The following is a 26,666-nucleotide window of genomic DNA, read 5'->3' as shown; positions in this document are numbered from 1 at the left end:
AGGGGCTAAATCAGGGTGAGAATCACTGAAGCTTGCCCTGCTTTTATTCTCTTTCCTAAGGATACACTACTGGCCATTGTCCCTGCTGGATTCCATCACGAGAGATGGCTCTGAGCCTGAAAAACAACTGAGGGCCTTCCTGGGAGAAGCAGAGCCTAAAACAGAGCCTGGCAAAAGGGGAGAGGAGCAGAAACCCATGAAGACACAGGGGTAGCTCGAACCAAAGCACCCTGGGGTTTCCTCCTCTGTAACCTACTCAGGGTTAAGGGAAAGAGTGGCTAGAGAGCATTGAAACAGATTGTACATGGCTGGGTGAGGACCAGAAACCACTGTGAAAGGAAACAAGAAACGGGAGCAACCCCGGATAGCATTGGAAGTGTTCAAATGCCCTGGCATTCCATTTGATCCAAAAGCCCAGCACAGAAGGATCTAGAGCTGGGAGGCAGATACCTGCAGCAGAGCACAGGGATGAAGGAGTCCCCATCCCTGCCATCAGTGCACAGCTCATCAGCCCTAAGTGAAAGGTACCAAGCTGAGACTTAGCATGAGGAGTTTGTCTTTGACAAAAGATTAGCTGGGCTGAGTGTGTCTCATCCTGTCAACATGACAGAAGTCATGACAATGGCCAAAGTCACAGCAATGTAACAACTGCAACCCAAACAGAACCATTACCCCATCTGACCAGGAAGAGACCAAACACCAGAACTTAAGTGCCCAGCTTTAGGCAATGCTCATGCCATGTTCTAAATGACACCCACTGCACTGCCACAGCAAGGCATAGCACCCAGGGAAAAATCCTTCCTGTGAGGGTGCTGAGGCACTGGCACAGGGTGCCCAGAGAAGCTGTGGCTGCCCCATCCCTGGCAGTGTTCAAGGCCAGGTTGGACACAGGGGCTTGGAGCAAGCTGCTCCAGTGGAAGGTGTCCCTGCCCGTGGCAGGGGTTGGGGCTGGAGGAGCTTTAAGGTCCCTTCCAACCCAAACCAGGCTGGGATTCTATGATTTAACCACTTCAACACAGCAATCAACGTAAAACACAACAGGAGGGAAGAAGGAATGGGGTGGAGAGACAAGGAAAGTCACAGAAATGCCCAAGCACCACATCAGCTCCTGCCACTGAGCCAGCAGCCAGCACGGGAGGAAAGGGATGGGCACAGTTGCCTGTGCCACCCTGCCCTGCTGTGAACCAGGGGTTTCTCAGGACTCGGTGGGTAAATGAAGCTCAGGAGCTCACAAAAATAGTGTGGCTTGAGGGAGCTGCAAGCCAAAACTGGAAGATGGGGCCATAACGGCCAGCCTGGGCTCCAGAAGAGAAAAGGAAAGCTTCAAAGCTGGCTCTAGACCATCTGTCTGCAACTCTGTGCCTACAAAAGCTGGCTTTGAACTTGACTCCTGCCTAAAGAGCGTCCAAGATGAGCATCCTCCCTGGACATGTTTGTATCTCCTCATGACAGAGGAACCTTAACAACTGGCCTGGACCAGCCTCATCATTCCCTGGTGACCACAGTTTGGGGAGAAAGCCTCACCTTGGCATGTGGCAGTGACAGACTGCTTCCAGCAGTTCAGCCCTGCGTGGGGACCGCAGCAGCTTGTACTGGGTTTGCTCTTCCCACCACACCTGGTTCCCAGCCCTGGACCACTGTTTGGGAATCCCTGGAGATGCTGCACACTGGGAGCAAACAGGGTAATTTCTCATCTCCTGGAGCTCCACAGCAGCTCTTGTGCTCTTGAACAAGGTCACCAAGAGTGATTTTCACCCATCTCACCATCCAGAGGAGCTTCAGCTCCACTCAGGAGCTCACACTGCCAGAAATCACTGTTTGAAGGCCTTCTGATGCTGATTTCTGCCGAGTCCAAATCTCAGGCAGTAGTACATTGGATTCCCAAACAGCACACTTCCCAGTGGTGGAACACATTGGAATACACTACTAAATACAAGCCTCTGCACAAATGGCTTGGAAACCATCTTCCTGGGTAAATGACTTGACAGTTTCAGTTCTGTGAGCCCCGCACTGTACCCAGGCCTTTCTTCCCCTCTTGCCCACATGTACACACAAAGTGCCACAACCCCAGCACAAGCCCCAGACCAGCAAAACCAGGAATAGCAACATCCTCAGAGAGGCAAGAAAGCGTTAAACTGTTCTCAGGCTGAATGGCTCAAGTTGCTAATTGCTAACAGCTGCCTGCAGGAGAATAAACCCCTCTTACAACCATTGTGAGGGTGGAAAAAAACAGCTACACCCTGAAAAACAGAAATGCAAAAAAGGGGCAGTTTTCCCCAATATACCCCCTCTAAAGAGCTAGCCCATCTCAGGAGCAGCAGCTCACTGGCACCCAGTGCTGTCCCCACGCATGGAGTCTGAGAGCAGCAGCCCAGTGGGCGCAGGAGGGAGCTATTCTTTAGTGATGTGCATGAAGAAGGTGGGACTTGGAGCTCCTCCAGGCACTGTTCTCCCTCCAGAGATCCATTACGGAGGTCTGGCAAGTTTGCAAGCCTCACTAGATCCCGAGTGAAACAGGCAGCTGTTTTAACTGGTTCCTTTGCAGATCATTACCTCGGAGTGGGACCTCAGGCTCTGCTGCAGGAATCCCATTACAGATGCCCAGCGCCAGGCCAAGGAACTCCACGGTCATGATGAGGACTCAGAGCTGTGTGTATGATGCGCTCTGTATGTGTTACAGGAGGATCTAACCTAATTCAAAGTATCCTCAGAAGAGGTGTAGGAATGGTCAGGAGGATTAAATGGTATCATTCCTAAAGGAATTCAAGGAGGAAACAGCAAAGTTACTCATTGGGGCAGCATCTGAAGCCTGGTATGACTTCCACTTTTCTGGCTCTGAAGCAATAGTAGAACATGTGTCTGCCTCAGAATCAATCTGAGATACTCCAAGCCCAGCCACCTTCCTCTGGAGCACACAAAGCCCTTGTAGCTCCAGTCTGGATCAAACAGAACATGCTGATAAAAATCAGCTTTACAGAAAGGATTCTGGTCACTTCTTACAAGGTTTTGGTGCATGGATGGGACCAGTATCAGAATAGCTGTGTCATATTGTGCAGGAGCCCTGTGAGAAGGTGGCCACAAGTCTTCCCTTAGGTGAACCCTGAGTGTGGCCTCTGTGGCCATGCCCAGACTCCATCAACCAGCGGAGAGGTCTCTGCATGACACATGGGTGGCACCTGGACAAAGCGAGTGCAAGCAGTGACACCAGAAATCAACACACTGGGCAGTAAGAGGGCAGCTGGGGAGGCCCAGCAGGATCCTGGCATGAGGCTCCAACAGGAGGTTGGATATAGGTGCCAATAGGGATGGTCAGAAAGAGCCTTGGCAATGTTAGGAACGTGATGGGTGACATAGGGCAGGCACAATGACACCGCAAAGTGATGCCTGGAGCAGCAACATGGCTGGACAGGTAAAAGCAACCAGATTTTAGGTGAGTTGGGTTAATCAAGATGCATGCAAGAAGTCACAGCTATTGGAAAAGTGAGACGGGAATAAGCACCTTTGAGGTGGTATTAGGAGACCTGTCACTACAAGAGATACAAAAGAACAACACAAGGGGCTTGGCAAAGGACCGTGACAATATAGAGTGGCACTTGGGGTGGAGACAGGGAAACCACAGAGCTGGGTCAGAGGCAGTCCCACAGGAGTGGGATGTCCTTGGATTATGAAAGTGCACAGAGCACTTTTGTCCTAAAACCAGACTTAAGGGATAACTGAACAATGCGATTTAATCCATCAAAGTAATCGGGCCAAAAATAGTAACCATTAGAAAGGCAAAGTCAAAGACAAGGAAATGCAAATTCACTTGTACTAACAATGGCTAGTTCTTAGCTCAGGTAATTAAAATCCATCACTACCCTTCCCCACTGACCCCAGGCAGGGCTCTGTGCTTATCCCCACTGAGCAGCCTGGAGGCACTTCCCACCACGGCAGATAGGCTGCAGCACTACACAGGACATGGGTGCACATCATCCCCCAGGAGCCAAACCCCAGCAGCAGGGGCAGGACAGGACAGAGCCTCCTGGACTCCAGCAAGGCCTCCAAAATACACATCCCCTCAACTGAGGGGCAGCCTCCAGGCTCCGGTCCCACTGTTTCTGTATGACAGAAGTGGCAGAACAGATGTGCAAGCAAAGAGTTCAAAGTCCCTCTTTTCTCCTCTCCCAAGCAGCAGTGGTCACTGTCCCTCACCAAAGCTTCATCCCACCCGAACAGGCACCAGAGAGCATGTGGCACATTGATGTTTTCACTCTGTCCCTTACACTGGCATCTCTCTCCAGCTTTTCTTTTCGTCAGGAGGTTGCCTACTTTTTTCTTTTTCACACTACCCTTAAAACACATCAACTACAAGTTAGCAATAGGCCTCTCAAGACCTACAATCTTCCACTGCGAGAGTCTCACATAGCAACCATATATATGACATGTTAACCACACAGATGACAGATGGAGTATTAAGAGCACTCAATCTAAACCACCTTCCTCCCTCCCTGCTCTCAAGGGGCTCCACCAGAACCTTTTACTCAACTGTACTCAAAACTGCATTCAGGAGGAGATCAGGTTACTGAGCAGCACAGTTATTGGGGCTAGAGGAGAGCCTCAGGAGAGCACCTAATCCCACCTCCCGCTCTGAGCAGGGCTAGCACCAACTCCCGAGCCTGGGCAGGACTTTGTCTAGCTGGGTATTAAAAGCCTCCAAGATGAGAGGCTCCCCCACCTCTCTGGACAACCTCTTCATTGCCTGTCTGCAGAGGGAAAACTTCACCCCTGTTATGCCAAGGCAGAACCTCCTGTTACCTCAGTTGATCACAGCCAACTCTCCTGCTACACATCTCAGTGAAGAGCCTGTTTCTGTCTCCTTGATAACCTGCTCTGCAGTATCCCGAAGTCTTCTCCTGTCCCAAATAAACCTCCTCAGTGAAGCCAAATTCCAGCACTAAGTTACTTAATGTTTTCTCCCAAGTCACCACTCCTGAGATCAAGTCTCCACTCAGCAGTGGGACAGCTCTGGTCGGATTTTACTACCACTTCTACCAGCTTCTTCATGGGCATACTAGGAACTGAGTTTGTCCCATGCTGAGCCTAGAGCGTGGCTGGAGCACTATTCCATGGCCCTGTGTTTAAGGACTGCACGGATCACGTTCCCACCGGTACCTATTTTGAGAGGTATCAGGTGGCACTTTATAAATCAACTTGTTCGCACGGTTCTGATCAGCAAATGGAAACCAAGACCCTGCCACCTTAGCACAGCAAGAGGACATGGACCGGCTACATGGACAGCACAGACCAGGCACAACCAACACAGCTCAGGAGGGTGCTCCTCACTCAGAGCCACCAGCTACCAGCAGTGGTGAGGCACCCAAGCTGAGCATGAAGGATAGGCCAGACCCTGCACAGGGCAAAGGAAACCACTTTGCCCAGTGGCACCCAACACCTCCTGTTCCCAAAGCAGAGCCTCTTCTGCCTCCTGGGAGGAACAGCATTCAGTCAACAGCAGGGAACGCAGCCAGGATCCAGGTATCCAGGTGTTCCTTTTGGCAGCCAGTACAGGATTCTCATTAAAAACCACCATCTGAAGGCTTTCTGCACATAATCCGCTTTCCATCAGAGCGCATGGACCACAGAGCATGTGCCTTCTTTAATGTGACATTGATGTAGGGATGCAGCAGCTCCCCCGATCCTGCTCTGGCCGGAGGTCAGGCTCTGCCTGTTGGTCACCTGCTCCCATGCTATTTTAAGCCACTTCCACAACATTTATGTTTTCCCAAACTTCAGGAGCTCCTTTGGTCCTCCCGGATTTATTACCCATCGGCAGCCAGGAGTCAGAAAGCTGCTTTGCCAGTTGGTTTTAAACAAACAAGTCCCTATCTTGCTCCGATTTCAAAGCCTTCTGCCTGTTATCTTGTGTTTAACGCCCTCCCCCACAACCAGCGCAAGGGGAGGCATTTCCACATCCTCATAAGGGAGAGGACATCATCCAGCTCCTGCCCAAACACAGGAAACTTCTTACCCCTCAATACTGTTACTAGCAATCAGTTGGGGTTTTTTAACCTTCCCCACTACATAAACACCACTGGTGACATTTATTTTGTTATACAGACATGAAAATATTTCTCACTGCCTTGAGATAGTCACTGTGCTTCTAGTTATCTTTAGCTTTGCCTACATCCCAAAATACCTGCTTTACAATAGCAGCTACTCATTATCTACAACTTCTTGTTAATTGCCCCTGGTAGAATCTTTTTAAGAGATAAAACATGAAAACTGGGACAGACTCTGCAAAACAAGAAGCAAACCCGCAACACACGCGGCACCAAGCTGAGAAGCTGCTGGGTTTTGCAAGGGTGGAAGCCAAACTCTAAGAAATGGTTCAGTGAAAATCAAACCAGAAGCACTATTTGGAACATCTACCCACTCAGCTGGCCCTCTAGAGCCACCACAGAAATGCTGATACCACCAGAAGCTGCTTTTTATGAGCTTTGTGAAACATCTCTTCATAAAGCAAAGCTTCAGTACACCTGCCACTGGTACCCAGACTTGCCCTTTGCTCAAGGAGCACCACTGGCTCTGCTGGGCTCCTGGCAAAAACTAAGTGTAAAACACCACACCATACAGCTACAAAAAGACCAAACTTGAAGCAGCTTTACCAGTATCAGAAAGAACCCAAATTATCAGTTACTGCATTCCACAACTGAAGTTAACTCCAAAAACCAAAATGCAGCAAACTCCCATGACCCAGCTCCAGTGTGTGCCTGAGAACCCCCCCATGCGCTGGGCTGCACCCCCAGAGCGTGAGCAGCAGGTCCAGGGAGGGGATCCTGCCCCTCGGCTGCGCTCTGGGGCAGCAGCACAAGAGGGACATGGAGCTGTTGGAGAGAGGCCAGAGGAGGCCATGGAGATGCTGCGAGGGCTGGAGCAGCTCTGCTCTGGAGCCAGGCTGAGAGAGCTGGGCTGGGTCAGCCTGGAGAAGAGAAGGCTCCTGAAGGGGAGACCTGAGAGCAGCTCCAGTGCCTGAAGGGGCTGCAGGAAAGCTGGAGAGGGGCTTGGGACAAGGGATGTAGGGACAGGCCAAGGGGAATGGCTTTAACCTGCCAGAGGGGAGACTGAGATGAGCTCTTAGGCAGAAGCTCTTCCCTGTGAGGGTGCTGAGGCGCTGGCACAGGGTGCCCAGAGAAGCTGTGGCTGCCCCATCCCTGGCAGTGTTCAAGGCCAGGTTGGACACAGGGGCTTGGAGCAAGCTGCTCTAGTGGAAGGTGTCCCTGCCCTGGCAGGGGTTGGAGCTGGAGGAGCTTTAAGGTCCCTTCCAGCACAAACCAGGCTGTGACTCTATCAGAGCTTTTCTCCCCTCCCACAACACACTGGCCTGAACCAGAAGGGACAAAGCAGGTTGTGTCCTCAGTGGGTATCATTTCTTTGCGCACCTAACCACAACAGCCCAGTCTTTAACACACATCTGCTACACTGTGTGTATTAAAGTTTGCTCAAGCAAAGTGGTTTTAGCGTTTGATTTATGAAGTGCCTGGCAAAGATGGGAGCAATGAGCGGCGACACTTAGGGATCAGCTCAAATTGCTGCACCAAGCCTGGAGGCTCCTCCTCTGGCGGGGATTTCCAGGCAGGTCTCACCATGTTCTGCCGGGTTTGGTATTTACAAGTTCAACTCCCCAAGATAAAGTTTAATTTCTCATGTACAGAGATGAAATTTCCATTAACTGAAGGTCCCAGCAAAACACCCACCATGCCTACAGACACAGCCCAGAAGACCTTTGTTACCACTATGTGTTTCAAGCAGTCAAAGTAAACGTTTTGCTCATAAACAAAGGAGAAGACAAGCACATCGGAAAAGCTCTAACAGCATCTCACAGCTATAGAGAATGGCTGATTCTGATCACTTTTGCTCAAGGCAGAGCAGGAAACGGGAGCCCACAGAGAAGCAATTACACAGAAGGCAGGTAGCTATAAGGAAAATCCTGGGATTCTTTGAGGCAAACGCAAGAAACGGGAGAGATGAGGGGGAGAAAAAGAAATATGTAAAATAAGGATGCCTAGACCTAAAAGAAGGATCCCATTTACCTTTCCCATATTGAAAACAAACTGAAATTAAAAAACAACACATTAAAACTGAGGAAATGAAATTCCAGGGCATACCATGCGCATGAAGCCTCTGGGATATGTTGCCACAGAGCAACGTGGGAGTAATTCCATAAAATACAGGAAGCGGACCTACATAATAAGAACATCTGCGATTCCATTCGCAGAGTCGAGGAAAGAATACACTGGATATACATTTACAGCTAGCCAGGTATAAGCAAACCAGTAAACGTAGCCAGAGAGTGACCTCCTACAGGGCAGGTTATTCCACATCTGCCTGCATTTGAGCGCTTGGGTCTTTGTGCTCAATGTGCCAAGCAGCCGCTGCCCGAGACAAGCCGGGCCGAGTAGGTGGGCTGTGATCTAATCCAGTTTGGCAAGCTTTGCTCTGTGTACAGAGATCACATTGCAGCTCTCGGCTGCTTATCGTGCGGCTCCTCAAGGAGAGAAACAACTGCCCACCTTTGCTTTATCATTATTGGCTTTCTGTAGCAGAGCTTCTCTGTGACACAAAACAGGCAGATGAAATTTCAGCCAAGCCTACTCAGTAAATACCTGCGGAGCACTGAGTGACCCTGTGCAAACACAGCTATTTATTTGGGACGGTTTTCAGCATCTGGAAAAAATGGGTTTACTGGGGAATTAATCAGATTTTACCTGGAAGGGCTGCTACACAGCTAACCCTAACAACAAGGGCTCTCAGAAGCAGCTTCCTGCACATCCATACTCCTGTGGTTCAGGCTAAATGCGAGTCCAAGGAAGTGTGACAGTGATAAAGCCTGCAGGAGGTGCATCAGGAGGTGACGGGGAGGTCTGCATCTCCCCAAGAGGTGAGACACAAGACTGCCATGGAATATGCACAGGGCAGGAGCTGCTGGGGCTTGGGGGACAGGACCATGTCCCCTCACAGTCCCACCATCACAAGCGACCCTCTGCCAGCACCAGCCTTGGGTATCTGACTCCCCCTTAGCCCTGACACATCCCAGCACAATGTGTCAGAGTTGAGCCCTACCACCATGGGCTCTCCCAGAGAGCCACAGCCCCACAAACCACTCCTGCCCAGGAGAACACATCAGCCAGCTTCACATTCCCACCCCACAATGGATCCCAGGGCATGAAACACGGGAATACCCACGATCTGTGAACCCTCCGGCACCTGCGGGAGGAAAACCAGGGCGCAAAGAGCCACCCTCTCCTGCCAGCCAGGGAGAACAGCCTCCACATCCCGGCACGGCCACCGCTACAGCCCCCCTCCACTTCCAGCCAGCCTCCAAGGGTTTGTGCGTTATCCAACATCGGAAGCACACGAGGAGGAGAGCAGAGTCAAGCTGGGAGGACCCTACCTGCCTTGCCCGGGGCCTGCTGAGCACAGGGAACAACTGCCATGTCTCTGTTGAGCTCCATAGGTCGAGCCAGGCTGTAGTTTCGACATTCCTTGCAACTTTCCACCAGCACACATGATATGTTCAAACTTGAGTAACTCCTCCCTCCTCCCTCCCTCCGCACACACAGACAGGCCCAGGAGATGGCCCTGCCTCTATCATCCCAGTTCCTATAGCAACTCCTGACCCAGCAGATGGAAACAGAGCTGTTTGCTAGGCAAATCCGCCTGCTTGGATTCCCCTGCTCTTCCCTGCTGTTGGCCCCTCCTTGCTCCAGTGCTCTCCCTCGGGGCTGCTCCGCTGGCACCCGGCCCGGACTGCGCCTGGAGGAAGGCCAAGCTTTGAATTCATTTAGTGAAACCACAACAGAAAGCAGCTCTCCTGCTCAGGAAGCAGGGCCCGTGTAGTCCCAGGGGCGAGCCAGGCCCGGCCCGGCCGCCTTCACCTTCTGGTTTAACACAACTGCCTGTGCTCGCAGGGAAAATCCCGGTGGGAACATCGCAGCACCGCGCACCGCGCGTCCGTTCTCCACCAGCACGTGTGCAGGAGGGAAAAGTAATAAGCAAAAGGCAGCTCTAGTCATTTATTAAGCAAATCCAACTGATGGGATTACTGCAAGCAGCAGAGGCACTTCTCAGACACTTGGACTTCTCCTTCCAGAGGCTTTCCTGGAAGAGGGAGAGCGCAGAAGAAACACCAGGGCTCCAATGCATGCTTATCACAACAGATCCATCACCCCTATTGCTTTCCTCAGCTGTGACATCAGTCCTTTCCTTTTCTCTTAAGTACAGAAATGGAGGGGAAAACACAAAACTCAACCAGAATGTGGTACCCGGGGGATGAATTACCAAGGGTGACAGTGGGAACCGCATGGGCAGGTGATATTGCTGAAGCTCTGTGGTGGCAGGACAAAGAGGACCACAGCAGGCACTGAAATGGAGAGAGGCTTTGGACAAGGGCCTGTAGGGACAGGCCAAGGGGAATGGCTTTAACCTGCCAGAGGGGAGACTGAGATGAGCTCTTAGGCAGAAGCTCTTCCCTGGGAGGGTGCTGAGGCGCTGGCACAGGGTGCCCAGAGAAGCTGTGGCTGCCCCATCCCTGGCAGTGTTCAAGGCCAGGTTGGACACAGGGGCTTGGAGCAAGCTGCTCTAGTGGAAGGTGTCCCTGCCCATGGCAGGGGTTGGAGCTGGAGGAGCTTTAAGGTCCCTTCCAACACAACCCAGGCTGGGATCCCATGATAAGTACTTTTCTGACCTGTCCACCAGGAACATCAACAAAAGCATCAAAGCAGATGCACGTCACAGAAGCAACATCAAGGGCCTGGAGAAGGCTCCTGGGTGACAAAGAGCCCCCATGGCACTGGGAAGAGCAGTGACCCAACTCAAACAGATCTGAGGAGCTCCTTTCCCTGGGGAAGGACCGTGCAGCAGAGGCACAAAGCACTCCTAGAAACTGCTGACCTTGCAGTTCACTCGTTCTTGCCTTCAGCACTTGAGCACAGCAACAGGCTCCCTGCTGGATGCCCTCTGCAATGTAACTTGATCCAGGCTGTACAGTCACTAATCAATCTGGGATAAAGCAACTCTCCTTTTTTTTCACTGGAATGAGCCCAAATATGCACAACAACAGATCCCACTGAGCCATTACAAACTACAGCACTTCAGAGAGAGTTTTGCATCTCACATCGAAGAGGGAGCATACTTCTGCCATAGCATCATCGCTTCTCAAATTGTGTATTTGAGAGACTTCCTAATGACCTCATAGCAGCACATGTGACCAGCTCCTCAAAGGACTCGGAATAACATCAACAGACCCTGTTTTGGTCTTGCACAGAACAGCTTTCTGCAGCACCAGCAGGTTTCCGCACGGCGAGGGGGAAGAACCAGCCCAGGCAGCGCTGGCACTGTTCGAGTTCCTCCAACAGATTGTGTTTGGCTTTGAAATGATCAGTCCAATTAACTGAGACCAAATTCCATAGACAAATTTAGACACAAAAGCTTGTTTATGCCACTGCAGGGCAATTTGGCTGCTTAAGGCACCTACACAGGACCGTGATTCCCCAAAGTACTGCAAAAACACTCTAGGAAGAGGTAAGAGGTGGTCTCCCAAAATAGATGATAATGCCTACAAAGTGTTTCAATGGGCTTAAAAGCAGGGGTTTTTCTGCCACTGCTTGAAAACAACCTGCTAAGCAGAAATACGAAATCTGGGGTGAAGCACTGGTGAGCTGATCACACCGACAGCGGGAAGTTGCCTTCTGCTGTCCCAGAGCCACTGGAGTAATAAATGAACAAACACTGATGCTAAGGTGAAGGCAACTAGACAAACAGCTCAAGACAGGATGGCCCTGACCACCTGAGCAGGACCCTCCTCTGCAGCAAGCACAAGGTTCTTGCAGAGGAAAAGCTCCACAATCCCATTGCAGAAATGAATGTCAACACCAGACCTGTGACTTGTGGCCAGAGAACCACTGCAGTTACCACTGATGAGGGGGGAATACATGTCCAAGCATGAGTAAGGAAAACACTAGAATAGCACCTAAAAGCTTTTCCTGCCAGGCCTCTGCTGCAGCAGGACACCAGCACCAGGCACCCTGTCCTTCAGCACAGCCCTTACGCTCCTTACCTTCCAGTTGCCTGCCTAGCACAGCTCTAGCAGGACCTCTACCTGCCTTCATGCCAGAAGGCCACAGCTGGGCCCAGGGATCTCAGTAAGCACCAATGTCTCATGTCAGGTAAGACAAGGACATCACCTGAGCAGCCTCTGGCTATGCAGGGACAAGGGAGCTGAAGAGCACACGACAGCCCCATGGAGGAGGCTGGACCTGTACAACATTCAAGCTCTTTATTCCTTCAGTGAGAGGAGACGACAGCCAGCTCCCGCCTTCACCTTCCCAGGAACTTGTGATACAACACAGAAGCCTGCTCGGAAAGTGCTTTGTTTACACCTCACAGCCCTCTCCTGTCCTTACCCGACGTGTGGGAACGTGTTCACTCCCACCCTACTCCAGCGGAAACACCTGCTCAGCCCAGCTCTGCTTGTAGCCTCCATCCACTGCAAAGAAATCCACTTCCAGCCATAAAAGTGGGAGAAGAGCGAAGCGGGGAAGAGCTTGGCATGGCACAGGAGGGCTAGCATGGGATGTGTGTGACATCCTCCGAGCACTACTGACCGACCACCCTTCCATACAAGGTGCTGACTAGAGCTATTCTGCAGGGTAACAGAAGGCTCAGAGATGACAAGATACAGCATGGGGTGACATATACAGACACCTGATGCAGGACAATCCCCTCCCAAGCTATGCAAGACACAACAGAACACAAGGGGAACATTCACGTTCCACCACACACCTCCAACCCCATGCCAAGGAAGCCCTTCCTCTGAAGAGAGAGGGAAGTCCTCAAAAGGGCAAATACCACAGTGTATGGCATCTCCTCTACCCCTCAGTGACCTCCTACATCACCAGAACAAGCACAACGTCTGGTCCAGCCATGGGACAATAAATCCTCCTGCCCCAACAGATACAACTCTGCAGCTGAGCCAAGCTGCTTGTTTCTGGGTACACTGTAGCTGCCCAGTGATACCCTATCCTGCAAGGACATAGCAACAGGAGAGGCCTCAGCACTGCTTTGCCACCACAGTTCCCTCATCAGGGATGAAAATGGCTGGGAAGGCAGCAATGGAAGAACAACAACTCAGAGCTTTAAATATTACCAGGGAAGACCCAAACAGCAGCAGCCTCCTATTTGCCTTGTCTTTTAAACAGCTCAGCTGCTCCGTTATGGGCTGCCTCAAAGATGGGGATGAGAGTAGAGGGAAGGCAAGTGGTACATACACCCGCAGGTCAGAACAAGTGGAGTGAGATCAGTTTAGCTTTAGCTGTTGTAATGACAAAGCCCCAGTGAACACATCTTCCAGCTGAGGAGCGAACTCCTGGCACAGAGCAGCGCTCAGCAAGGACACACTTGTAAACACTCTCCCTGGCCATCTTTGCTGACACAAGTGCAAGAAAGGGGCAGAGAAACCATTATCTGCAAACAGACATCCCTCCCTGTCCCTGGACACCGGGACCAGCCCAAGCAGGACATCTTCAGCCTCTCTGCCTTGCTCTTGTCTGCACCATGAGCCAAGTACTCTCTGGTGTCTGCAACAGCAAGTGCTGCAGATGAGAAAACTCCCATGAGCTAACAAACCCTTGCTCTGGGCTTCTGACATCTAAGCCCTGTAAGCAGTTAGTGTGTTCAGCAGGCACAGGGCATCTTTTAAAGCTGACCTTCTTGAAGCACCAGATAGCATCCAGTGTCCTGAGCACTGTCATGGACATGTTCCTCCCCCAGCACTGCAGTAGCCCAGCTCCTCCTGCCCTCCATCCCTAGAAGGGGTTTGGGGCAAGGATGGCAGCAAAAGGAGAGCTCTGACAAGCAAGAGCTGCACAGGTCCCAGGCCTGGTGGGTCAAAGCTCTGCTATCTCACCCAGAGTGATACTTCCCCAGGTCTGTTCCTCTCTCCCAAAAGCTTCCCAGATGAACCTGTGTTGCCATATGTCACCTCAAATATTACAAGCTGTGGGGACCTGCAAAGACCAATGTCTGAGTATTAGTTCCAAACCCAGCTCAGAGAAGAGCTACTCAGCTTCCTTCACTGGAGATTTTATTCCAGGGACATGGAGAATAAGAGCAGAAACATAAATAATGAATGAAAAAAAATAAAAGCAGAAACAAAGCAAACCATAAGCACTGGCTATAGGCTTCAGCAAGGAGGAACAGCATGTGGGAAGGGAGAGACTGGGCACCAACAGTTTGGTTTTCACAGCAAGGGACACCAGAACAACTGAACCAGAGCAGAACTCGGCTATGGCAGCAATGCTGTTACAGCCCCTCTGCAGGCAACACACACACAGACCCGGCAGAAATACCCAGTGCATGGAAGAGCTGGTGGTAAAACAAGAGCTGGCAGCCCAAGTCAGCCTCTAGGTACCACCCCTGCCTCTGCACAGCTGCTGCTCCAGGACCCTCCAGCCACACAACCCCGAACCTGCCCTCTGCACTTTGGTCAAAGCATGCAGCAAGCAGCTCACAACAGTGGTCACCACGTTTCTGCCATTCCTCAGCAGGGATCATCGCCTCCAAGTGACCAGAGGCCTGCAGAAGCCCACGCTCCCAGCCCTTTTGCTGGCTCTGGTATGGAAATAAAGGCAGGAGGATGCTCTCAGGTGCACAGTTCAGACAGGCAGGGTACCAAATGGCCCCTCTTCATGGCAACAGGGAACCTGGAACCCACCCAGGGGCACTGCTGCTGGCTCCACACCACCGGACTCAATTGACACAGCAGACACTAACAGGAATACAACAGGAATCTCCAGAGCAGAAGGCAGTGCCAAGCAAGATGCCGATGAGCCCACGGGAGCTCTCATTCTCAGTGCCAGTGAAGGATGCACATTTCTCCCCATGGCATGAGGGGATGCAGAGTGCAGGGATACAGCCAGACTGGAATCCAGCAACGAGGCCTTGGCTAGGGAAGCTTCCACCTCCTCAGCAGCTCCTTCCATCTCAGCCATTTCCCTTCCAAGCAAGGCCTCCTGGCCTCAGTAAGCATAAGGGTGTTGCAATCTGCAGTTCTGTCTGAAGAAATCCAGCCCAGCCCAGACACAGCAGCAGGCCTCTGCTCTGGCCTGACTACGTGCCATTCATGGACACCCACTGAGTCCAGAAGCTTGTGGCATTGCCAAATCCAAGCTTACTTCTCAGATGTAGAGAGCTGTTGTGCTCCCATTAATGCTCCAGGCCACGCTGATGAGTGTGCCTGTTGGAGCACCCATCTCATGAGCTGGTGTTCCTTCTGAAAGGACTGCAGCAGACCCTGGGGAAAACCTTCTCCTCCCATTGCAAGAGGCTGAGGAGGGTCATTCTTTGAGCATGTGTGGCCTCAGCCTGGGCGCAGAGCTGCTCTGCCCCAGCCCACACTCAGCCTCAGGGCGAAGGATGCTCAAAGAGCTCATCCTGTGCCTCCAGACAAACCCAGCTCTGGCTGGGCAAACACGCAGCTAATACTGAGGAGAAAACACCCATGTGCTCATTCCAACAACAGGACATGTTCACTGTAATAACCCTGTGCACACATAAGAAAACCACCTAACAGGGTCCTTGCCTTTTCCTGCAGAAACAGCACTTCGGGTCTGCTCATATTTCCCATCCTAGCATGGAAAAGATGGAAGGATTCAGATACATGTTACATTATTATCCCTACTGGGACATTTCCTAACGGTTCACTTAAATGTTTTTAAACCTGGAGGATGAAGTAATTCAAAGCTAAATGCATAGCCCACACTCAAAGGTGGCTCACTAGGTACAACTCTCAAGCAAAGCAAACAGAAGGTGATCCGACGTGGCACACTGCTCCATTCCTGGGTCCTTTCAAGAGATGGCCAGGCAAAGCCACAGCTGAGGTGATCCCAGGCTGGAGACAGTCCCACTTCTAGCAGGAGGTCAGGCTGAAGACCTCCACACATGTTTTCCAACCACCATCTGTGACAGCAAATGAGAAGAGGCAGAATAATTATTGCCAAGTTTTACAAAAGGACATCGGGTTTCTCTGAAGAAATCTTTCTAGATTGTATCAAAAGCTTGGTTAAGATGTCAGCACTGACACAATCAGTGTTTGTATGGACAGGGATACTGGAGTACCAGTCTCTGTGCCTTCATGTATTACACACGTCTCAAACGGTCAGTGCACTGCATCACGCTGTCCTTACACAAATTAACATCTACCATAAGCAGTTTCTTCTTGGCATTTCACTTCAGCTGAGCACTCAAACACAAAACCTTCCAATAATTCCAAGAATACAGGTAAAAAGCAAAACAGCCAATAGCTCTCGACGTTAGAAGGGACGAGAAAAATCATTTCCCACTCCAAGTCTTTACTCTAGGGAGGCCTCAGAGGCACTGCTGCTATTTGGTGTCCTTCCAGTGCTGGGAGGAGGCCAGAAAATGCTGTAGCAGACTGAACCACATCTAATCCCTGGTGGCTTCAGTCCTCAGAATGAAGGCAGCGTGTTGTCTACATGAGGTGCTCTGTCTGGAGGGTGATGGGGTAGCAGAATCAGGCACCAAGATTGAAAAGGGTCGTGGGTCACCAGAGAAACTGCCACCAGTGCTGTTCCTCCCAACTCTGCCCATGGCACTTGCAAAGCCCCATTCAGCTTGTCCCAAAACGTGGAAGAAAATATGAGATTGCTGCTAGCGACACATGTAGAATGGATGGAATCAAGCTGATGGAAAAGGGAAGGACCCTTTGAGAAGCTGGGTTGTTTGAATAATACCCATGGCAAATGCAAAACACATGCACTTAAAAACAGAGCTCATGAGATGAATTTGCAGCATTGAGACCCTTGTCCAGGGCAACAAGGAGGGAGCTCACAGCACAGCTAGCTCTGCTGAATCCCAGAGCACACAGCCAACCCCTCACCCCGAACAACAACATGGTGTTGGAGGCTCACGCTGCACGTGTTCCCACAAGCAGTCCCAGCTCAGCTCCACTAGAAACACAGAACTGGCAGATAAACACCCCTGGAAGATCACATTACCCAGCATGAAGATGTGAGAGCTTAGTGAAAAGCACCCATTGTAGGATGATTTTCATATTGAATTGCAATACTCCAGCTATTCCTGCTACAGCATATTACTGTTTGTACTTTACCTTCGGACAGGCAGAAACAGAGAAGCACAACTGAAATAACAGCAGGGATACATGGACCACAAAACCTGACTCTTGGCTAGTTTAGCTCTCTGTAAGAAGGCAATATGAAGACTGATGCCACTACCAAAGGATACATGCAACAAACATGCCCAGATTATAGAATCATAGAATCAGCCAGGTTAGAAGAGACCTTTAAGCCCATCCAGTCCAACCCTTACCCCAGCACTGCCAAGGCCACCACTAACCCATGGCACTGAGGCCTCGCCTCCATGCTCTGTGAACACTTGCAGAGACGGTGACTGCAGCCCTGCCCTGGGCAGCCTGTTCCAATGCCTGAGCACCCTCTGGGCAAGGAATTGTTCCTCAGCTCCATCTAAACCTGCCCTGGGGCAGCTTGAGGCCGTTTCCTCTTGTCCCATCCCTTGTTCCTTGGGAGCAGAGCCCAGCCCCTCCTGGCTCCATCCTCCTGTCAGGCACTTGTAGGCAGCAATCAGGTCCCCACTGAGCCTTCTCTTCTCCACACTGAACCCCCCAGGTCCCTCAGCCTTTCCCCATCACACTTGTGCTCCTGGACCTGCACCAGCTCCGTTGCCCTTCTCTGGCCCGCTCCAGCACCTCAATGTCTCTCTTGGAGTGAGGGGCCCAGAACTGAATTCTCATCCTTCAAGGAAAAGCTGCCGACACCATGTGCTCTGCAGGCTCTGTCTCTGTAATTGCTCATTCTTCAGCTCTTCATTACTGATGGGTGGGATGTTTTTACACCTTAAATGTTATTCCCAGAGAAACTAAACTTCACTTCTCATTTTCACTGCAGAAATTCATCTGGTTGGAAGAAAACACCCCACCCTATTCTTCTGGCCTCCAAGCTGAAGCTGGCAGACTCAGGACATAGGACAGTCCTGGGGAAGAAACACAACTGTTTGCTTTGTTTCTGTCCCTCCTCTTGTGCTCTGCCCTCCCTTCCATCCCCCATGGCATGTATGAGCTGATCATCTATCATCTCCTGACAGGAGCTGACTTGTTTCAGGTTCATCAGGCACCAGAGCTCTGCACTGCAGATCCTCACAGACAGATTTGGGCACAGTACCCAAGCATCAAGAAGGGGAAGTCAAATCAGGTCAGGAGAGCATCATCCATGCTGGGAGCCCTTCCAAGCAAACACCCAGAGAGCTGCTGCATTAGGAGCGGACAGGCCCCACATCCAAATTTTGGAACAGCTCCACCCAGTTTAATTCCTTGGTCATGCATTCTGCAAGCATTAGTTCTGAGTGGGCTGGGGCTTCAGCAGCTCCATACTTGAAGCTTCGTGGACAAAACAAGGTTTAGGCAGCGCTCTTCAGAGCACAGATCATCACCTCCCATGTGTACGCACTGCTCGACCCAACCAGTGGCCTTGACATCAGCCCATCTCCAGGTGGACACACAGCCCATGACCAGACCCAGCAGGATCCCATCCAGGAGCAGAATGAGATGGCTGAGCTGCTACAGAAAATATACACCACTTCACTGCAGCAGTAGTTACACCACTTGACAGCAGCAAGTATTTTACCAGCCCCTTTCATTAAAACAAGAATCCTGGAATTACGAGCCAGTGAGTAAGGGCATGCAACAAAAGCAATTTACTTCACAACTATCTAGGGAATAAAATAACACAATATAGAAAGTAGGTATTTTAACTTGCATTGTACTACACACTAAAAAGTGTATAGGCCTTGACAGAGCCACAGACTGGTTTATGTTGGAAGGGACTTTAAAGCTCCTCCAGCTCCAACCCCTGCCACGGGCAGGGCACCTTCCACTAGAGCAGCTTGCTCCAAGCCCCTGTGTCCAACCTGGCCTTGAACACTGCCAGGGATGGGGCAGCCACAGCTTCTCTGGGCACCCTGTGCCAGCGCCTCAGCACCCTCACAGGGAAGAGCTTCTGCCTAAGAGCTCAGCTCAGTCTCCTCTTTCAGCTTGAAGTTTGACGAGGCTCTAGATCCTCTAGATTCCACTTAGGTGTGCCTGACTTTGCACCTCTACAAAACACCTGTGTGAAATTATTCATTGTAAAGAGCTTCTGATAAACATGAAGATTGCTTTATTGAGAAATATAAAGGAATGCTTTAGCAACAGGAAAAAGAAATTCCAACAAGCCTGTGCTCACCTGTAAGATTTGCTCCTGGTTTCAGGAAGCAAGCTCACAGAATGAGGCTCTGCTACAGGCAGAACACTGCTGTGCAGTGGTAGGAGGTTTTAACACATCTTGCTTTATCCATTCCTGTCTCTAAGTTGCATAAAAGGTTGGTGGATTTCAAGTTTTCCCTGCCTGGTCTGACTCCAATTTCTATTTTTAGTTAAGGAGAGCTTGGGAACAAGTGGCTCTTATTTCCATAATCAATATTAGTAAAATTCCCTCCTCCCCCCTATTTGCTTTTGCATAACTAACACCTTCTCGATTTGGAAGAAGTAATTTTAGGCACAAGGAGTTCCTGGCATCAGGAAGGTGCCTTTTACCTGGCCTGTGAGAACAGGCTGTACTTTCAAACTACTGGCAGCAGTTTTTAGGCTCGCTGTGCTGCGAATACCACCCAGCATCACCTTAGAACAGCTTTGCTTAATTTTCAGGGTTCCTAAAGGAGGATTGTACTTACTTTGGAAGAAGCAGCCTTTCCATTAAGGACACCTGAACCCAGGTGCCATCAAGAGAAATGGAAAACAGCAGTGAGAGGGACCAGAGACCGGTGAGATCCTCTGCAGCAGAACATTAACATCAAGTCCTCCCTGCTCTGAACGTTCTTATGTATCAACAGAAAAAATATCAATTCTACATAAATTCCTTTGCTGAAGCCAGCAGAAAAACGTCTGTGGAATTAAGATGAGAGCCTTCCCTCGCCTGGGCTTATCCCAACACCACACACACTAAAGAGAGAAACAGAGCTAAGGAAAGATGAAATACTTCCTTGCTGTCTCCTGTTGCTGTTGAAGCAACAGGACCCAGCACTTGAGAGCATCCCTTGGTATTCTTTACATCCAGAAAGCTCATGGAACAAAAGCTGCCCCCCAGACAGATGCTTTCACAGTGTTTAGTGTTCTGTATGTGCCATGAGGACACCGGGCATGTGACTTGCGTGTTAAAGCTTTCTGGCTCGCCAGTCTAAGCTGAGATTCTTTCCCTGCAAAACACACTGCATGATCTCATCTGCAAGCAATCAGCCTGAGAAATCAGCTTGTTAAAGGAAGCTTCTAGGAAAGGAGAGATGTCTCTGGAGACTTTGGGGGCCTATATAAATTTTAAGCAGTTTGTTAAACCCCAGCTGCTCTTCTCCCCATTGGGGTCACACAACCAAGAAGCCATTTCTCCTCCCACACAGCTCCAGACAGGAGGACACTTTGCCAGCACCTAACTGGAGCATCACGTTTTCATTCCCCACAGCCTGAAAGCACTCACATTTTCACACAAACTCATTTTAAGCAGGCGCTGGAAGAAGTGCAAGAACAAACTCAGAGCTGCAAAGGTTGAGGAGCAGCCGGAAAAGCAATCCCTTAAACACACAGCAGTGGGGACCTGCATGTGTAAGAGTATTTTCTTCACGTCTGGAGAGGTATTTCAGCATTTCCCTGTAATTATCACTTGAACCCTATCTGCACCCAAAGAGAGAAATAACCAGTACAACAGGAGCTCTGAAGAGAACAATAAGCTCCTTTGAAAGCCAGCTTTACCCTGAGATTGCTTAAAGGGATGTCACAGGATTTTACCCAAGTTTCTGGTGATGCTACAGCAGCATCCAGAAGCCTCCCCATGCTACTTCCCCACAATGCAGCACCTTTTCCCTTCTGGTGAAAACCATGGGGAAGTGTGAGTGCTGTAGAGAGTGCAGGAAATGAAGTGCAATATTTAATATCCAGATGACACCGTTGTTCTCTGCAGGGCCAGCTGCACCTCGCTCCTTTAGGAGTACTGTGATGAGTAGAACAAGCAACACCGCTCTTGTGCCTGCAAACTCACATTCACATCCCCTGAGCATTCAGAAGGGATACCAGCACTCCTGCACCCCAAAAAGGAAGATCAGATCCTGATCCTGCCTGCCTTCCCTTTCTCCCACGCAAGCTGTCCCGCACTGCACTAGCTGCTCTCAACAGCATCTCCCAGGCAACCTTTTCTCAGCTGCCCCTAGTTGGTCATTCAAGTGCTGTGAAAGGCTTCCCTTAAAATTCTTGCATAGAAATCACTGTTTAACATTCAACACACAGCACAGCAGGAAGACAAAAACTCTAGCCTGCCTCTAGCAAAAGAGATGGGGAGGATTGAACCCCTGGCTCTTCCCAGCCATAGATTATTCCAAGTGAAGGGGTTATTCACCACTTCCAGCACCCATTTTCAGCTCAACTTGCAAAGTAACTTACAAAACAGGCTTGGAGCAACCTGGTCTAGTGGAAGGTGTCCCTGCCCATGGCAGGGGGTTGGAACTGGATGAGCGTTAAGGTCCCTCCCAACACAAACTGTTCTATGATCAGCGTGGAAAGGCAATGCACTGATCACCATGGGAGCAGAGGATCATGTTAACCACATGGGGTTCTCCCTCGATTTCCATCTTTACTAAAGCTATGTACTAAAAAACAGTTTCCACACCTCAACCCATAGCTCTTGAACTCACTATGAGAATCGTGAAGGGCTTTGCCCGTAAAATGCAGAACGACAGAGGCATGGTGGAACTGTTTTGGTGGCACCTTCTAGCTCCATATGTGAGACTGCATCTCAGCAATTTAAGATGTTGCCCTAAAGCAGCTTTTTGCTCTGTCTTTAAGAAACACATAGCTATGTTCGACTGCAAATGTTCAGGCTAAACATGTTAAAAGTGAAGAAAAAGCCTTTAAGGTTTTTACTCCTAAACCAAGCTCCTAATCCTAACTAGATTAAGATCAGACACCTCCCCAAACACAAGTCAGCTGCTAAAAACAAGGTACAGGGCAACAGCCCCCAAAACCCTGGGAAACCACAGCTCAGAAAATGCAAAGCATAAAGGGGGGAACAATATTGCAGGGCTCAGCTGCCACCTCCTAATGGTGTCGCTTCTCAAGCGGATCATGAGGAAGCAGCAAAAGGAGACTTTCCAGCTCAAGTTCCAACTCTTCTTAAAAATCAGTTTATAAGCACTAAAATAAACAGAGTAAGAACAACTGTGCAGGAACTGGGGACCTGCAGAAACAGCTGCAGTGTAAGAGCAGCTCGGGCAACGTCTGGCAAACAGCAGCAGATACAAAGCGCCCAAGGGGACAGCAGGATATTTGGGGAATAAAATGGTGAATGTCACCCCCAGGCTTCTCGAGAAACTACCTAAAGCTGATCCAGCCAGGGCTTGCAGACAGAAGCAGTGCTCCCAGCTGGTGCTGTTTACCACTGGGGTGGGTATTTGCTCCCTGTTGGATTCACCTCGCTACCAAATTCCTCTTTTCCCAGATGCCCAGGGCTGTCCCACACCATCACCAGGGTGGGCACACTGCTCTTTGCCTGGTCTCCCACTCAGCAGGGCTCTAGCCTGTTACCCAAAAGCCTTCTCATGGGACACTCCTGGTCCCCCTCAGGCACAGACCCCCCACTGCAGCCAAACTCCCCAGTGAACAGCCACCAATGGAAGGAAGGGCAGGAAACCCAAGCAGAGCACTCCAAGACACCGGTTCTTGACCATTTCACCTGGCTGGACACCTTCAGAAGAACAGCAGCCAAGTACCCACATCAGATGGTGCAGAACTGCAGCAGCAAGCAGAAGAAAAGCCACCCAGAGTCCTGCTGCCACTGTACCATTGGGCTCCAGCCCAGAGAGCTTCCCGAGTGGCCAAACCCTGGGGAGTCTTCTGATGCCTTCTCACTGACTGTTTAGAGCTGAAAGATCCGTATCTTCGCTCAGTGTTACTCAAGGAGCTACCTCAAGCCTCAACAAGACAGCCACATGCTATCTGCTGCAAAGCTTTCAATTACACCCAGTTCCAGTTGCTCTTGGCTCTCTGTCCCTCACCACAGACTGCGCTGCCCATGGCCAGGCTTGTTGCTGTGCACAAAAACCAAGCTCAGGAAAGATGCAACAAATAAATCTTCCTGGAGAGAAAACTGAATGAGGAAGATGAAAGCTCCTGGGAAAGGTAAGGAGGCAGCGCTGGGGGAGGAGACAGATCACCTGGGTGATCCCCATGGGGTGCAAAAGGACAGAACACCAAAGGGTCTCACTTCCAAACGCTGAAGATGCTGCAATCTTCAGCATCAAGCAACTAGTAGCAGGCAACTACAACCATCAGAAGACCACAACTCGCCAACAGCAAAAGTGAGCTCACACACCCTGACATCTGCCCAGGGGACAGCACACACCTGCCTAACAGATTTCAGTCTTCAAATACAATTACTTTCCTCAATTATACCCCAGAGGCCAGAGCCTGCAGCGCAGCAAGCCCCAGGTGGCAGAGTGGGTAATGCACGGAGAGCTCCTCCTGCTTCCCACAGCCACATTACCCAGACCAGCAGGTTAAATGGGAATTGAAGCCTCTCTAATGGTATGGTCCACAGGGAGAAGGCAGGAGCAGCTGATGGAAGAGCTGTGAGGCCTCTCTGCACACCCCCCCCCCCCCCCACACACACACACACACCCACTGCAGAACTGCTGCTGCTTTTTCTGTTTTAAAGACCTTTTCTCAGTTGAAGAGCAAAGCAAGAGCTCAGCATTTTAAACTGGAGCGTTTCAAAGTGCTGGTTTATCTTTTGATTTCAAAAGAAGAGAAACTGACACAAAATCTCAGTCAGTCCCTCAGAACATTTTGCCTCCAACAAAGCAAATTACCCTGAGCTCCCCTTGATCAGTTTTTCTTTCCTCTCCCCTTTGGTTTACAGGATTCCACTAGAGGAGCTGACACAAAGTAGTCTTGGATTCTCATATTTTATCCTTTCCCAATCCCCCCACTCCTTAACTAGGGAACATTTAGAAGCCAGACAAGCCAAAGAAACAGAAATCCAGCACATCCAGCACAAAAAGGAAGCAAAGCACCAAGCAGCAAGAAACTGGAGTAGCATTAACCAGAAAAGGCCAAAATAAAAGTTTAAAAGCAGTTTTCCCACGGACATGATTAGGAATATAAAGGCTCATTCTTTCATAAAAGGGGAGAAAAATCCCAAAAGAGAGCACCAGCCAGCATGAGGGTCTGACTCTCAAGCTGGAGGAAAACTGGACCTCAGGACCTGAGCACAACTAACACCGTAAGCAGTGAAGTCTACTCCCTCCTGCCCGCTTCCTCCTACTTCTCACAGTCCCAGCAGCTGCTGGTAGGACCACAAAGAACACAGAATCAACCACGTTGGAAGATCTATGTAAGATCAAGCCCAAGCACTGCCACGGCCACCACTAACCCATGGCACTGAGGCCTCGTCTCCACGCGGTGTGAACACTTGCAGGGACGGTGACTGCAGCCCTGCCCTGGGCAGCCTGTTCCAATGCCAAGCGCGCACCCGGCTGCGGGAAACGGAACAAGGCGGCTCCGTGCGTTCGCTGCGGGCCGGGCCTGGGCCGTGCCCCGCTGCAAGGGACAGCGATGCCGGTGGAGAGCGGGAGGCACGATCGGCATCGCCGTGACTCCACCTGCGAAGAGAGCCCGGCAGGAGCGGTGCCGGAGCCTTGAAAGGCCCAAGGAAGTCAGCACCGCCGGTACCGGTCACCGCAGCGGTGCCCGCCCTCGCACACCGAGCAGCGCTCAACAGGTCCGCGGGCTCTGCACACACACCCCCTCCCCGAGCACGCCCGACCCGCCGCGGCCCAACACAACGCGGGTTCCGCGGGACCGCTCCTCCGCGAGCAGCCTCGGCCCGCAGGGTCCTCGCCGAGCGCTCCCCGCTCTGGTCCCCAGCTCCCACCGGGCACCGCCAGCCCCGCCGCGGTACCCGACCGGCGCCCGGGAGCGGCCCCGAGCTCCTCCCGCACTTGCGGCCCGCGGGGCACCCGGCGGGCGGGGCGGGGCCGGGCCGGCGCCCCGGGCAGCGCCTCCCCCGGTGGCGGCGGCGGCGGGCGGGGTGGGACCGGGCTAGGCCGGGCGAGGCGCGGCGCTTACCTGAGAGAGCGGGCGGCGGGCGGCAGCGCGGACCCCTTCCGGCCGCCGGGCGGGCGAGGGCGGGGGCGGGGGCGGCGGCGGCCTCGCCGCTCTTAAAGCGACAGCGCCCCGGGGGCACGGAGGGAGGCGTCGCTATGGCAACGCGGCGCGGAGGGAAGGAGCGCGGCCTGTGCTCAGCGCCGTGTCCTGCGGGTGGCCCGGGGGCCGCCATGGCCCCGAGCTTCCCGCGTGCCTCAGGGCTGGGCTGCCATGTCCCCGTGTGCCTCGGGGCTGTGCCATGTCCCTGTGTGCCTCGGGGCTGTGCCATGTCCCCATGTGCCTCGGGGCTGTGCCATGTCCCCATGTGCCTCGGGGCTGTGCCATGTCCCTGTGTGCCTCAGGGCTGTGCCATGTCCCCGTGTTCCTCAGGGCTGTGCCATGTCCCTGTGTTCCTCAGGGCTGTGCCATGTCCCTGTGTGCCTCGGGGCTGTGCCATGTCCTCGTGTTCCTCAGGGCTGTGCCATGTCCCTGTGTGCCTCGGGGCTGTGCCATGTCCTCGTGTTGTCCCTGTGTGCCTCAGGGCTGTGCCATGTCCCCATTTGCCTCAATGTTGTGCCACCATGTCCCCATGTGCCTCAGGGCTTTGCCACCATGTCCCCATGTGCCTGGAGGCTGGGCTGCCATGTCCCCATGTGCCTCAGGGCTGTGCCATGTCCTCATGTTCCTCAGGGCTGGGCTGCCATGTCCCCATGTGCCTCAAGGTTGTGACACCATGTCCCTGTGTGCCTCAAGGTTGTGACACCATGTCCCTGTGTGCCTCAGGGCCCCACCATGTCCCTCTGTATTCGGGACTGAGTCATGTTCCTGTAACCCCACAGCTACCTCAGGGCTGTGCCTCCCCGTCCCCATGTGCCTCATGGCCCCGCCATGTTCCCGGGTGACCCCCATGCCCTGTCCCCATGTCCTCCTGCTGCACCTCATGGCCCTGCCATGTTCCAGGTTACCTCATGTACCTCAGGCCCTGCCCTGTCCCACCGTTCCCCCACACACCCCAGGTCACTGCCATGTGTCCGAGCCCGCACAGCACCCCTGCTGCTCCCCAGTCACTGCCTGCCCCAGGACACCGCCATAGCCCCCAGGGTCCCATCCTGCTGTGCTGCAGCCAGTCCCAAAGCACCGTCCCAAAGCTGTGATGGCGCTCGGTGGTGCTGGGCTGGCACATGGTGGTGGTGGCCAGGCACAGGGGCTCCATGACCATGGCCCATCCCACGCACGCCTCTTTATAACAACCTTGGCATCGTCGCAGCTGGTTGTCAGCACTGGCACAGGCTGCCCAGGGCAGTGCTGGAGTCACCGGCCCTGCGGGGGTTCCAAAGATGTGCAGATGTGGCCCTCGGTGCCATGGCTGTGGTGGCCTTGGCAGTGCTGGGGAACGGTTGGAGCCAACGATCCTGAA

At 52.0% G+C, this 26,666-nt stretch overlaps 1 protein-coding gene across 4 annotated transcripts in view; it reads right to left on the bottom strand.

The window, feature by feature from the left end:
- The window catches only part of LOC130598161 (discoidin domain-containing receptor 2-like), a 59,314-nt gene extending 33,975 nt beyond the window's left edge, over positions 1–25,339 (bottom strand). For 2 of the 4 annotated variants that reach the window (XM_057407321.1, XM_057407317.1), the window contains exon 1: positions 9,431–9,589. The gene's annotated coding sequence lies outside the window, so the exon portion shown is untranslated. Of the gene's footprint in view, positions 1–9,430; positions 9,591–25,231 lie in introns of those variants that run through there. The other 2 variants (XM_057407320.1, XM_057407319.1) reach the window with 2 other exon arrangements.
- Between the last annotated feature and the right edge of the window lie 1,327 nt (positions 25,340–26,666).

The sequence above is a fragment of the Pezoporus wallicus genome, unplaced genomic scaffold (assembly GCF_028554395.1).
Source record: "Pezoporus wallicus isolate ANWC-B61680 ecotype Strahan unplaced genomic scaffold, APGP_CSIRO_Pwel_v1 contig_8234, whole genome shotgun sequence".
NCBI lineage: Eukaryota > Metazoa > Chordata > Aves > Psittaciformes > Psittacidae > Pezoporus > Pezoporus wallicus.
The sequence above is the reverse complement of the archived record's forward strand: the minus strand, read 5'-3'. Positions and strand labels throughout refer to the sequence as shown.